Here is a 13,655-nt window from a genome sequence, read left to right as displayed (position 1 = left end):
TCATCTTGATTAACTAGCAGAGCTTGGAGGAGCAGCCTTAAAGACAAAGCAGTTTCCTAGAACTAAAGAATTTAACCTTTTTTCTAGTTCTCCCTTTTGCCAGAAAGAAAACTGTCAAGGTTGATTTCAAATGAATCATCACTGGCATTTTTTTCACCCTAAAACTGCTTATCTCTCAGTTCATAGAAATTGCTACTTGTCCTCAATGGTACGCAATACTAACTCAGACATTGCACACAATTCATTATACCACAGAAGTTGAAAAACAAAACCACAAACTATTTATTTATAATAATATATATAATATTTATAAATATAAATATAATAAATATAATATTTATTTATATATATAAATAATTTGGGGTTTTTTTTCAACTTCTGTGGTATATATATATATTTAAGTAAATAAATCGAATTTTGCTTGAACTGGCTATGTATCAATAAACTCAGCAGTTCATTTATTTATTAAAGATTTTATTTATTTATTTGACAGAGAGAGAGAGATCACAAGTAGGCAAAGAGGCAGAGAAAGAGGGGGGAAGGAGGCTCCCTGCTGAGCAGAGATCCTGATATGGGGCTCAATCCCAGGACCCTGAGATCATGACCTGAGCCAAAGGCAGAGGCTTTAACCCACTGAACCACCCAGGTGCCAAACTCAGCAGTTTTAGAGTTAAGGTCTGAAACCACAGCCATTTTGTCACTTAGCCGTCAGTGTTCTTCCAAGAGAGATTAAGAAATGTTTGGCTTAGAGACAACCTTTTAAAAATACCGAGAAATGCTTTTTGCCAGCTCTACTAATATTACTTCTACTTAGAACATCACATTTCTTCACATTTTTTAAAGTCTGTAAAATGTGCTTATGATAACATTCTTTCACATTTCAAGCAACCCCAGACCCCTTAAGCACATGTGTCTTCAAGACACAGAGCCTTTTCAGTCCTGGAGCACATGCATCTACCTATGATCAAATACAATCACATGCTCTAACGTGAATCAAAATCAGTTTTATGACTCGTACAACTGGAGGAGGTGTTGGGCTTAATGAACTGGGAGCTGAGCAGTAGATAAGGGACGCCAACCTGCACAGGCTTTAGGGCTGAGTCCCGCTTTGCCCATCTGGGTCCACAGCCTACAATGCAGAAATCCAAATGGCTCTGCAAAGCAGGACTTTTTAGTAACAGATGTGGTGGCCTACAGATGAGAAGCTTTATAGTCCTTATTCTAATAGTCCCATCTCACTACATGGGAATATTAATATGTTAGATTATGAGGCACTGGCTCAGGTCTATTGGGCGTGTTCTGTGAATACATACACTCACCATATTACCTTTCCAAAACCATCCCCGAATCCAAAAAGTTCTAAGTCTTGAAATATATCTGGCACTAAAGATTTGTATAAGGAATTATAAGCTAAAGACTTTAATATAGAATCATTGTTGACAGTAGCTGTTAAATCTTCCATCATCTATGTATATGGATGGTTAGTTGTTCTCATAATACCATATACAAAACTGTAACACTTATCATAACATACTAATTGTTTTCTATCTAGTATCTTCTGAACTAGACCAACAACTCTTCCAGAGAGAAACTCCCTTCAAAAAATAATGTTTAGTGTTGGTTTTCTCATTATAACACAAGTACATGCTCCTGGAAGAAAATTTGGGAAGTACATAAAAATGTGCAGAAAATAAAAATGACATATAATCCCACATATTAAAGACAACCAAAATTCCTAAGCAAAAAAAAAAAAATTTCCTGTGTGCATTTTTTTTTTTTAAGATTTTATTTACTTGTCAGAGAGAGAGAGAGAGTACAGGCAGGCAGAGGCAGAGGGAGAAGCAGGCTCTCTGTGGAGCAAGGAGCCCGATGCGGGACTCGATCCCAGCACCCTGAGATCATGACCTGAGCCGAAGGCAGCCACTTAACTGACTTAACTGACTGAGCCACCCAGACATCCCTCCTGTGTGCATTTTTAAAATAAAACTGGTATTATGCTAAAGCATTATTTTCTTATTTCTTCCAGTTTCATTGATATAATGGACATACAACACTGCATACATTTAAGTCATATGGCATAATGATGTACATACAGATTGTGAAGTGATTACCGCAATATGTTTAGTTAACGTCCACAATGGATGGCCATATTAATTTCAAAAGCTTAATTTCTAGTAGCTACAGGGTATCCCACAGGTATGGAGTACCATGATTTATTTAGCTATTACCTTATTGTAGAGCTTTCTAGCGCATTGGACTTCCCAATTTTTTAAATGAACAGTTTCCTAAGCAGGTTGTTAGCCACAATGCCTAGCACTTAGTTACTCAATAAAAAAAGTATTGACTTGATCGAAGATATTTTCATCTACTAGATCCTAGCACAAATAGGTGTATTGGGTTGAAGTAGAGACTTAGGAGGAATCTGAATGAATGAACTCCAGAGGGAATACATCTTGGTTATGAGGGGGGCAGTTTAAGGTAGGCTGAGAGAGTTAGTGGGGATGGAGTTGCTAATGGTGTGTGGGGTGGGAAGAGGGAGCTTTGAAGAACTTCTAAGATGAATTTTGACTATTTCACAGTTTGACCTACCGAGGGAAGCATTGAGTGACTGGTTCTCCCATGCTTCTGAAGAAGTAGCTGTTTTGTCAAGTGATCCTGTTTTCTCTTTTTGCAGTCCTTCCTTTGAAAGCCGACTTGTGCTCTTTGAATTTACTTGAATGTATGATTTAGACTAATGTGATAAGGAAATACCATATTCTTAGATTCCAGTATGTGTTAAGATGGGTATAGTCATTTCTGGAAATTCCAAAATCAGATCTGTGTGAACTCTTCCAGGAAATGTGACTAGGCCAGCCCAACAGGGTTCTCCCCCAAGCAGAGACAAGCAGATGGAAGCTGGAAGCACCATTTTTACCCTAATGAGATAAGGACAGGCCCAGCACACTGAACTAGCGATATTAAATTGTCTGGTGTTTTGATGATGTTCACATGGGCTCCTCCGGAATGCCTGTTCCCAGACCATGTAGAACTAACACTGCCTGTTTTGACTTAGAGCCAAACCTACTCTACTTTCAGACTATGTGAAAATTGTCATAATACTCAAATAAGCAATTAATGGTGCGAGTGGTAGTAATATTAGAGTTCAGCATATTTGTTTAATTTAATTAAGCATTTAATTTCCTTCTGGTGTTTTTAATAAAAGAAAAACAAGAGAGAGGAAAAATAACCTCAGTTATTAACTACTTTCAGCTTTTCAGTTACTACCTCTTAGGCTGTGGCAAACTGTGAGTCTTTTAAAAGAAAACACAATTTAAAGTAAAATAAAAATTATGTTTAAACTTTCAGAAGACAATGAAAATATAATTCCCATTAAAGGGTATTTTGCTTTCACCATGCTCCTTAGAATAAATATTATAAAGTAATATAAAATTATATAGAATACAATATTATAGAGTGATAGAAATCCTGAAGACTGTTCCCCAAAATGTTACCCATTCTTCATCAGTTACTATTCATCAGTGTTTCCTGGCAATGCCCAGCTTCTTCCCCTGATCTCCTCCTTACCAGCTAATGACCGTTTCTGAGGATCACCAGAATGTTACAACAAGGCAGACCATATTGCAAAGCTCAAGAAATATTAACAAGTTGAAAGGAAGGATATAACCGAAAGGATAATCCCTAAAATTAATTAGGATGTCAGAAAGAGTTCTTGGCAAAAAGTCAATTAGAGTTGAAACATCTTTCTTTTCTTCTTAAAAATGCATGAAAGTATGATTCCTGTTTTTCTACATAATATTTTTATCCCTTTTCCTCCTAAAATGATGTAGCTATCACAGAATGCCCAGAGGGTGGACAAAAGGCTTTCCAAGGTAATCTTCCTGTTGTTGTTTTTCTTCCTGTATTTTTGAAAAAAAATCTTTCTTTAAAGGCCTTTCTAATTTTTTCTGCTTTTGGGTTGGCAGATGACATAATTTTTTCTCAGCTATAATAAATACATTAAAAGTAATTTAAGAACTGAATAGAGAGTTGAAGCCCATATGTTAGGATATAAAAGCATAAAATATCCTAGACTAGTAAATGATTGATAATCTGTGCAGCGTTTTATACTGATGCATATATTGATTTGCTGGGATGTTTAAATAAATTATCAGGAAAATTTAATAAGTAGCTACATGTATGACCTATATGAGCACAAATTTCCATTTTTCTCTAGCTTTCACAAAGAAGTTGAATATAGATATTTATTTATATGCACATAATGGAGATAGTCATGTGAATCATAAATCACATTTAAAGAGTTAGATAATCTTGGCATGAGTTAGTCTTGATTTACATTTTAACTATACACATATCTGTAATACCACCAAGAAGTATTATATTTTTTGCAGATAATGTTTTCTTACAGTAGTTTTTCATGCTGATTTCTCTGAGTCTTTCATGCTGATGTCTCATGTAGGACTTCAGTTGGTTTATAGGGGATGCTTTTCTAGTTGTAAAAAGCTACAAAAGAGGCATGCAGGCAGATGGCAAATCATTGGCAAACTCCCCATTATTGGGGAAACACACTTGGTGGAGCCCTTACCTTGTATGAGGCTCTCAGCTGGGCACTGACACTGAATTTCCTCGCTTTTAAAATGAGTTAACAATATCACCCACATTCCAGCTGTAGTACATGGATTTCTCTTCCTTTCCTCAAACACATTAAGCTCCCTCCCACTTTTTGTCTTTGCTCATATGTTCCCTTAGTTTGGAATGTTCTCTCCAATCTTGGTCAATACTTCCCCATCCTTCAAGTCTCAGCTCAAAAGTCACCTCCTCAGGGAAGTCTTCCTCAGACAAATGGGATTTCTATCATTATATGTTCAGGGTACCGAGTCCTCTTTCTGTATAGCACTTAGTTTATAAGTATTTTATTGTATTATTAATAGCTGTCTTTCCTGCTAGACAGCAGTAGTGCCCAGCACTAGTCAGTAGATAGTGCTAGTTGTGTAAATAAATCTGTACGTATAGACCCTGATTTTAATTCAGGAAGCTAGCAGAACTTCAAGAAACTGAAGGCAGATTCTCTGAAAAAGGTATGTAAACACTTCACTGGAATAACAGAGTTTGGAGAACAAAAGCATGCGGCTGATTAATGATGGGCACTCCTTCCATGAAGAGCTAGTGTCTATTTCTGCTCTCTTTGATCTGGGACAGACCGGTGACAGCCTTGACCAATACAGGATGACAAAAATGAGGCCATGCCAGTTCCACATGTAGCTCTTAAATGGCTCAGCATTCTCCACTTCTCACCTGTGTAAACCAACAGTCAGTTAAGAAGTGAGACTACTCTGAGACCACCATTCTGTGAAAAGCCCAAGTCACAGGGTGAGGCCAGGGAGGAAGAGACTGAGAGAAGAGAGAGGCCAAGGAACACTGAAGCCCTGAAGATGTGAGTGAGGAGCCATCTTGGAAGTACAGCCTCGAGCTCCAACTGCCTCAACCAATTCCACATGGATCAGACATGAATCACCTAGACAAGCCCTTCCCAAATTCCTGATTTACAAATCACTGATAAAATAAAATGATTGTTTTAAGCCACAAATTTTTGTGGTAGTTTTTCATGCAGCAATAGATAAGTGGAACAAAGAGTAAGAAAAGTAAGTTCATGATGATGAGGAGCTGAAGGAAGATGATTCAAAAGAGAAAATATGGAAAGGGTGAAATAAGGAAATGTGTAATGAGCACGTCAGAGGTAAGAGCTCAGGTTATAGAGATGGTGAGACTTTCTCTGTAAAAACCACTAGAACTTTGCAAGCTACCCATTTATGCATAACGCATGTCCCAATTTAAAGGACTGTCTACTATAATTTTATAATGGTACTTGCAAGAAAAATGTGTAGGGAAATAATCTGACACCATTTTTTACATGACTTTAATATAAGAGTCGTCCCTGTACATTGTCAAGCATATGGAATGTAAATAACCTGATTTATTTAAAATGTAGTAGATTTTCACCCAATATTCAGTACAAGAAGGTTCCCATTTGTCCGGGGAAGTTGGGTGACAATTTTGTTGTAATGAGATTTGGCCTAAATTGGGTCTATAAAACTTAACCTAGCACCGAAGGGAATAAGAAAAGGAAAAGGGAGTAACTTTCATTGCAAGTCTATTATTGTCAGGTTTTACCCATTTTCTTCTTCTTCTTCTCTTTCCCCTCCTTTTTCTTCTTCATCATCAACATCACAGAAGCTGATAACATTTGTTGAGTGCTTACTCTCAGTATATGCTATAAAGCTTTATTTCCTTGGACATTTTAATCTTTATAACACCATAAGGTAGGTGTCATATTCATTTCACAAACGGAAAACTCAAAGTTCTGTTTATTAAGTTGATTGATCAGGATTGTATAGAAGCCAGGATTTGAGCAAAAGTCTATCTGAATACTGACTAAACCAGTGAGAGGACAGGGTACACATGTGTCATATTTATTTCTTTTTTTTTTAAAGGTTTTATTTATTTATTTGACAGACAGAGAGAGAGACCACAAGTAGAGAGGTAGGGGGCGGGGGGGGGGGGAAGCAGGCTCTCTGCCAATCAGAGAGCCTGACTCAGGGCTCGATTCCAGGACCATGAGACCACAGCCTGAGCCAAAGGCAGAGGCGTAACCCACTGAGCCACCCGGTGCCCCTGTCATATTTATTTAAGATACTTTTATTTAATCATTTTAAACCCTCTTAGGTGGGTATTACTATTCCTGCTTTGCATACAAGGATCTTAGGGTCAGAAAGGTTAGGCAAATTGCACAAGAACACACACCTGTCACAGAGCCATAGACCATTCAAACCCAGACCATGAACTCTACTTCTACACAGCAATTAACAGGCATTTGTAGTAGGAGAATCATACTCTTGGCCTGCTATAATCCTCTTATTTTATAAGAGCTGAAACCCATTCCTATAAGTAGGCTGATGAGAATACAGAAAGATGCATAATATCCATTGCTTTAATTAAGTCATTCTCTAAACACCTGAATTAACAATTCAGCAATAAAAATATATGTCTGTTTGCCAAGAGCTCCTCAACTAGCAAGTAATACAGCACTGTGATGGGCGTGAAAATGGATATAGGTGGACCACATCCAGCTTAGTGGGATGGGGGAAGACTTCCTAGAAGGGGTGATGCCTTCACTGAGTCTTAAAGTAAGCCCAAGGGTTACCCAAGCAAGGATGAGATAGAGCACATTCCAGGTGATAGAACACCATGTGCAAAGGTCCACGTAAGGCAAATGGTGGGAAGTGACCAGAATGAAGATGTGAAGGGGTATCTTGCAGGCCATGGTAAGACATTTGGACTGCATTCTGAGCATGGGAGAAGTCTCTGGAGAATATAAGCAAGAGAGTGTCATGGACAGATTTGTAGTTTAGAAATACCACTCTGGATAGGAGGACTATTGCAATAATCCAGGAGACCAGTAATTATATTCTGGACTAGGTGGTAGCAGAGTAGTTGGAGAGACATGAGCTGTTTTAGGAAGATTATTTGTCAGTAAAGGACAATTGATGAAATGCGGAAGCAAAGGAGAAAGCTAAGCTAATGTTCAGATTACTGACTTGAGAAACTCCCAAAGGAACGGAAGGAGAGAAGGATCCTGGGAGGAACATGATGTGTTCCTGTGGGCGTGTTGACTTTGGAGTTGCTGTGGAGTAGCAGAACTGTGGCGTCTTCTAGGCAGTTCTGATGCACTGGGGAAATTACAGGACCAGAAATGAAAGTCTGCGCATTGTGGGCATTGAGAAGGTATTTGAGTCATGGGACTAGATTAGTTCACCCACAGGAGGGAACATGTAAAGTTGGAGGAAAAGAGAATGAGGCTAAATAACTCTAGGAAACACTAACATTTAAAAGCAGTGGGACAAAGGGGCACTTGGGTGGCTCAGTCAGTTAAGCATCTGCCTTCAGCCCAAGTCATGGCCTCAGGGTCCTGGGATCCAGCCCCACATCAGGTTCCCTGCTCAGCGGGGAGCCTACTTCTCCCTCTCCCTCTTCCCCTCCCCTCGGATAACGCACTCTCTCGCTCTCTCTCACATAAAATCTATAAAAGTGGGGTGTAGAGAGAAAAGGGGGAGGAGGAGTGGAAGAGGAAGAGAAGGGGAAGAAGAAGAAGAAGAAGAAGGAGAAGCAACAGCAGCAGCCAGGAGAGCAGTAACACTGATGCAAAGGAGGAAGCAGGAAGGAGGATTCCTAGGACATGTGTGTTCTGATTGTATGCTGAAACAGTTGTGCATTGATACCACAAGAGCAAACACAACAATTCTCTGGAATTACAACACCGGCAGTTCATAAAGAAATGAAGGGGGCTTATTAAAGCCCAGGAGCAGCTACACACACACACACACACACACACACACACACACCAGTTTCAACTACAGAGAAATGTTTTTCTTTTCTTCAACCTTTAGATTACCTAAAATTTGAAAAGGTTTTTCCCACAATCTATTCCTGCCCCCCAAAAATACATTTAAGAAAAAAAAAACATACAAAATAGTTCTGGAAAGACAATGTTGCTTAAAGCTGTAAAAAAGTGAAAATTAAAAGAATTCTAAAATGTCAGGGCCACAGTAGCCTTTGCAGAACATCACAACTTGTTCAGACTTGATACATTTTTATTTTTGTAGTATTCTGTACTGTTCAGGATGCTTTGATTATCTCATTAGCCACTAACGTGGTTATGATGAATTAGATGACTCTGGCATCAGTGGGTTATTAGACTGTTAAGAGAAAATAATAAGCAGCATAAGAGAGGAATAGGAAGGGGTACAGAGGTCTGGACAGGGGAAATGTTCCATGTATGGGTGGGAGTAGGGAGAAGAAAAAGCTGAGCACTTCCTAAATGTTTATGGCATCCCTGTTACTGAGGTAAGCTTTTTTATGTTATCTCGTTTGAAGGACTTGAGTGTGTTGCATGGTGGCAATGAGCATTTTGCACAAAGGCAGATGGGAACTTTGGTATTCATCATAGTGCCTGGTATAAGAACACAACACTATTAATATTAGGGGTTATCATTAATTAAAGACTTCATGGTGCCAGGCACAATAAGAGCCTTTGTCCATGCTGTCACATTTCAGCCTTAAAACAACCCAAAGATTAAGGTTTTATAACTCCCACTTTACATATAGTTCTTATTTACATATAAATTTAAGTGAGTCACCCAAGTAAGCTCCCTGGTGAAAAAACAAATGGCATGACATGCTCAACTAAGAATTTTGAAAAGAATGGTTTTAGAGGTATGAACAGGGTAAAGAAAATGAACAAGGGATGTGAGGGTACCCAGAGACGAGCAAAAACAGGTCATTGCCACCCCCAGATGGAGATAATTTGAGGAACACCGTTAAGCAGTTCTGCTGACCTACAGCTTCTTTCCAGAACATGGGGGTTAGGAATTCTAACTTTGCTGCTTTCATTGATATCTTTACATTAAACGCACCTGTGATGATTATTATGTTGAGTCTGTCAGTACCTTCTACAGCTACTCTGATCAACATTCCAATGCCAGGAAACAGTTGGAGAAACTGAAGAAAATGGATGGCCCTAAACACTGTCTCCTTATATATTGAATACTGCCAAATATTCTTTCTGAAAATGCTGAATTTACCTTTTTTTGGCATCTTGGTTTTTTTTTTTTTTTTTAATAGTCAATGTCATGGGCTTAAAAGTAGGTTTTGGAATGTGTGCTGTTTATTAGTTCCATGAAAGTAGCTATCTGAACCAGCCAGGAACTGGAATCACCTGAAAGGGGGCACCATAGAGAAGCTACAATTATAGAAGGGTGTGGATATTGTAGAACCATGAGAAAGTAGGAAAAGAGTGGAGGAATAAATATGTTGACCTCCTTCTCCCCTCTTGCCCCCCCCCCGTCTCTGGTAATTGCGCCCCACTGGCCAGCCAAAGTCAACAATAACGGGATCCCAGGTGGTGCAGTCCATGAAGATCAGTCCTCTAGGACTAAGAGCAAGACAGAAAATGGTGAAGCATGGGTCTAGGGCACACCAAGGTTATGCCACTAGAATTCAGGAACGCTAGGAGCCAAAGTCAAGTTTACCATGCCTCAGTTACTGCTTATATATATTATTCTACCATATAAGTTGTAGGTGCTTGGTAAATATTTGTTAAGTGAATGAATTCCCAGATGAAAGTTGAAGAAACTGAAGTTAGGAGGCTACACATCTTGACTTTAGAAACCAGAGCCCTGACTACCCTGAAACCATCTTCTTGTCTATAACCTGTTGCCTGCCCATTCAACCAAACATCATTCATTCCTTGGATGTCAAGGAAACTCTGTAACAATGGGTGTCTGCTACTGTTAACCCTTTTTGCATCAAATTTAATGACTGTTATGTGGAAACACTCAGGACTTATTGTTAGAATGCATACTTATAGTACTTACTTGATTCAGTATTTATCACTAAGATGGATGAGGATACCCTTGACCCCTCATTCTCTTTTAGGATTCCCACCCCCATCCCCAAACACCTGTTCCCCACTGAAAGTAAATCTTGAATCTTCTAAATAATAGAGTAAGAAAGACTAAGGCAGGAATGCCTATTTTAATCCCTAAATAATTGCTATCTAAAATTGACACCAAATATAAGTACCCAGCAATATTATCAATGGAGAAGAAAAGTTGCCTTTGTATCAGTGACCACCAAGGAGAATAAAAACAGCTCTAGGTATTTCAAATGGAGGAAATTTAAACAGGGAATTAGTTATAAAGTTTCTAAAATGTGTAGAAGTGCAAAAAGGGCAATTTAACCATAATAAACCCTACATTATTGGGGCAACTGGGTGACTTGATTGGTTAAGTGTCCGACTCTTGCCATTGGCTGAAGTCATGATCTCTAGGTCATGAGATCGGGCCTCACATTGGCCTCCCCACTGAGCATGGAGCCTGCTTGGGACTCTTCTCGCTCTCTTTCTCTCTGCCCATCCCCCATGCACATGTGCTCTAAATAAATAAATAAACTCTACATTGTCTTTCATGATTGCATCCCCAGTGCCTAGTGCAGTACATAGCATGTAGCAAGGGCTTAACAAATATGTACTGAATCTATGATTACACCTGTGAGTGAGATTTGGTCTGTCAGTCTAGGAAAACCATAGGTTCTGTGGGAAAGGATTAGGATACCTGTCTGACTCTGACAATTCAGTGAATGTGGATATGTGATTTGACCTTTGATAGGAAATCATATTCAGAGCCTTCTGTTCACAACCTGTCAGTGGACAGTATTTATTGAACTAGGTGTTAGGTACTCTTCTGGGCACTTTTCTAAGCACCTTGTATTACTAACTTAACCTTCATAGTAACCCTATGATAATGGATTCATCATTTCCCATTTTACAGATGAAGATGAAATTTAGCAAAGAGCTTTTAAGAAGGAGGTCTAAGATCATACAAGAAAATAACAAAGGGACATCTGGGTGGCTCAGTTGGTTGGACGACTGCCTTCGGCTCAGGTCATGATCCCGGAGTCCCGGGATCGAGTCCCGCATTGGGCTCCCAGCTCCATGGGGAGTCTGCTTCTCCCTCTGACCTTCTCCTCGCCCATGCTCTCTCTCACTGCCTCTCTCTAAAATAAATAAATAAATAAAATCTTTTAAAAAAGAAAAAAGATGGGACGCCTGGGTGGCTCAGTTGGTTGGACGACTGCCTTCGGCTCAGGGCGTGATCCTGGAGTCCCGGGATCGAGTCCCGCATCGGGCTCCCAGCTCCATGGGGAGTCTGCTTCGCTCTCTGACCTTCTCCTCGCTCGTGCTCTCTCTCACTGTCTCTCTCTCTCAAATAAATAAATAAAATCTTTAAAAAAAAAAAAGAAAAAGAGAAAAGAAAGAAAGAAAATAGCAAAGCCATGCTTCCACCCACAGAGTTTGGCTCTAGAGGCTACACTTAATCTTCACCCCATTTGTCTATTCATTGCTCAAGTGAGGGAAGCTTAATACCTTTATACCTTTATTTCCCATTTTCCCGATTGTTTTCTAGGGCAGAACCCTGTTGGCTGTTTCTGTGACCTTCCTTTGGGGCTGTATTTCCCAGCTCTTCCCTGTGATTACTGTCGCTGTGTGACCGAGTTCCAGCCAGAGGAAAGTGAGCAAGAATGACATGCTTCACTCTCTGGCATGGCCCTTCAAGCCTCTCACACATGGTGCTGTATGTTCTTTCCCTTTCATTCAGCTTTAGGAAGGTGAGCATGGTGAGTTTGGGTGCCATGTTTTGAAGTGTTGGAGCCACAAAATGGAAGGCGGCTAGATCCCTCCATGTTTCTGGGAGAATAGTCAGAAACCAATCAGGACCAACTGTGGTAGACTTTAAGTGAACAAGAGACAAACTTATACCAGTTTTATACCAATATATTTGTTGGGGTTGTTTGTTGTCACATCTGCTGCTGCCCCTTGGAACAATTTGTTACTTAAACTGTAACCCCTGGAGGATTTTACTAGTTGCCAAGCACATTTAGATATGGCCTTAAAAACTACTGATACTGACAACAGGTCTTTGGGGAGAAGGACGATATACGACCGTGAAGCTGGGCAGCTGGGGATGCCCGGCTCGCTCAGAGCAGAAGGCCGCCCCTTTTCTGAAGCCGGGCAGCCGGGAACGACCGGTCAGCTCAGGGTGGAACGAAAACGGCCTGCTTCCCTTTTTTTGTGATCGCTCCTTTCTCTTCCCAGAAGTGCTCATTGTTAGTTAGATGAGTCCTTTGAATGTGCTTGGTTAACTATAAACCTTACCCTCCTCCTCGCTTGCCTGCAAGACAGGATTAACGTGTGACCTTCATCAGTCCTTCTTTGGCTATTGTTTTCTATCTAATAAAAGTGAGATTGTGGAGTTGCTTGTGTCAGCAGTCCTTTTCGACTGTTGTCCCCTGCTCCCAGTCTTTTGCAGCTGACTTGTATGTGCCTAATTCTTCTCCCGTCGCCGACTGGAAGCGGCACACATCTAGAGTTATCTTAACCAATATATGTGTGCATTGAATAGATTATCCCTGGGATGTATGTCTGGCTTTTGCATGTACTTTTCCTTAGAATTCTTGTCTTCCAATTATTCACATCCTAAAAATTATTCAAGGTCTAAACCAAATCCATTCACCTCCAGGCAGCTCTCTTCCACACCCATTAACTACAATGATAATCTCTTTCCCTCAATTCCTATAGCACTTTGTTTTCTGTGCCTTTCATGTGCCCTTGTCATAGCTTAAATTTTGGATGTCTCGTTTTCCCAGAGAGGTTTGTAAGCTCTTCAAGGTCAAGGATCGGGTTTTTATGCTTCTTATATATCTCTGAAGTATGTAATACAGTGTTGTGTCCTGGGAATTTTCAATAAATATTTTTGGGGAAAATGAATTTATAAATGTATTAGGCTCAATAAAGTCTATTTTCCTAAAAACAGTCCTCCATTACTCAAGCAGGAAGGTATGTAAACTATAATTTACTGGAGTTGATGTTCTTATTATTCTTTTCACCGACATATACATTCTAACACTTTTTGACAACTGCTTAGAGGAGACAGAAGGCATGCTTATCAAATTTCACATGACACAAAACTAGAGGTAATAAATAATGCACAAGATGGCAGAATCAAAGCTAGGCAAGTGGGAATGAAGCAGATAGCATTTAATAA

The sequence above is a fragment of the Neovison vison genome, chromosome 2 (assembly GCF_020171115.1).
Source record: "Neovison vison isolate M4711 chromosome 2, ASM_NN_V1, whole genome shotgun sequence".
Lineage (NCBI taxonomy): Eukaryota > Metazoa > Chordata > Mammalia > Carnivora > Mustelidae > Neogale > Neogale vison.
This window is presented reverse-complemented; position numbering follows the sequence as displayed.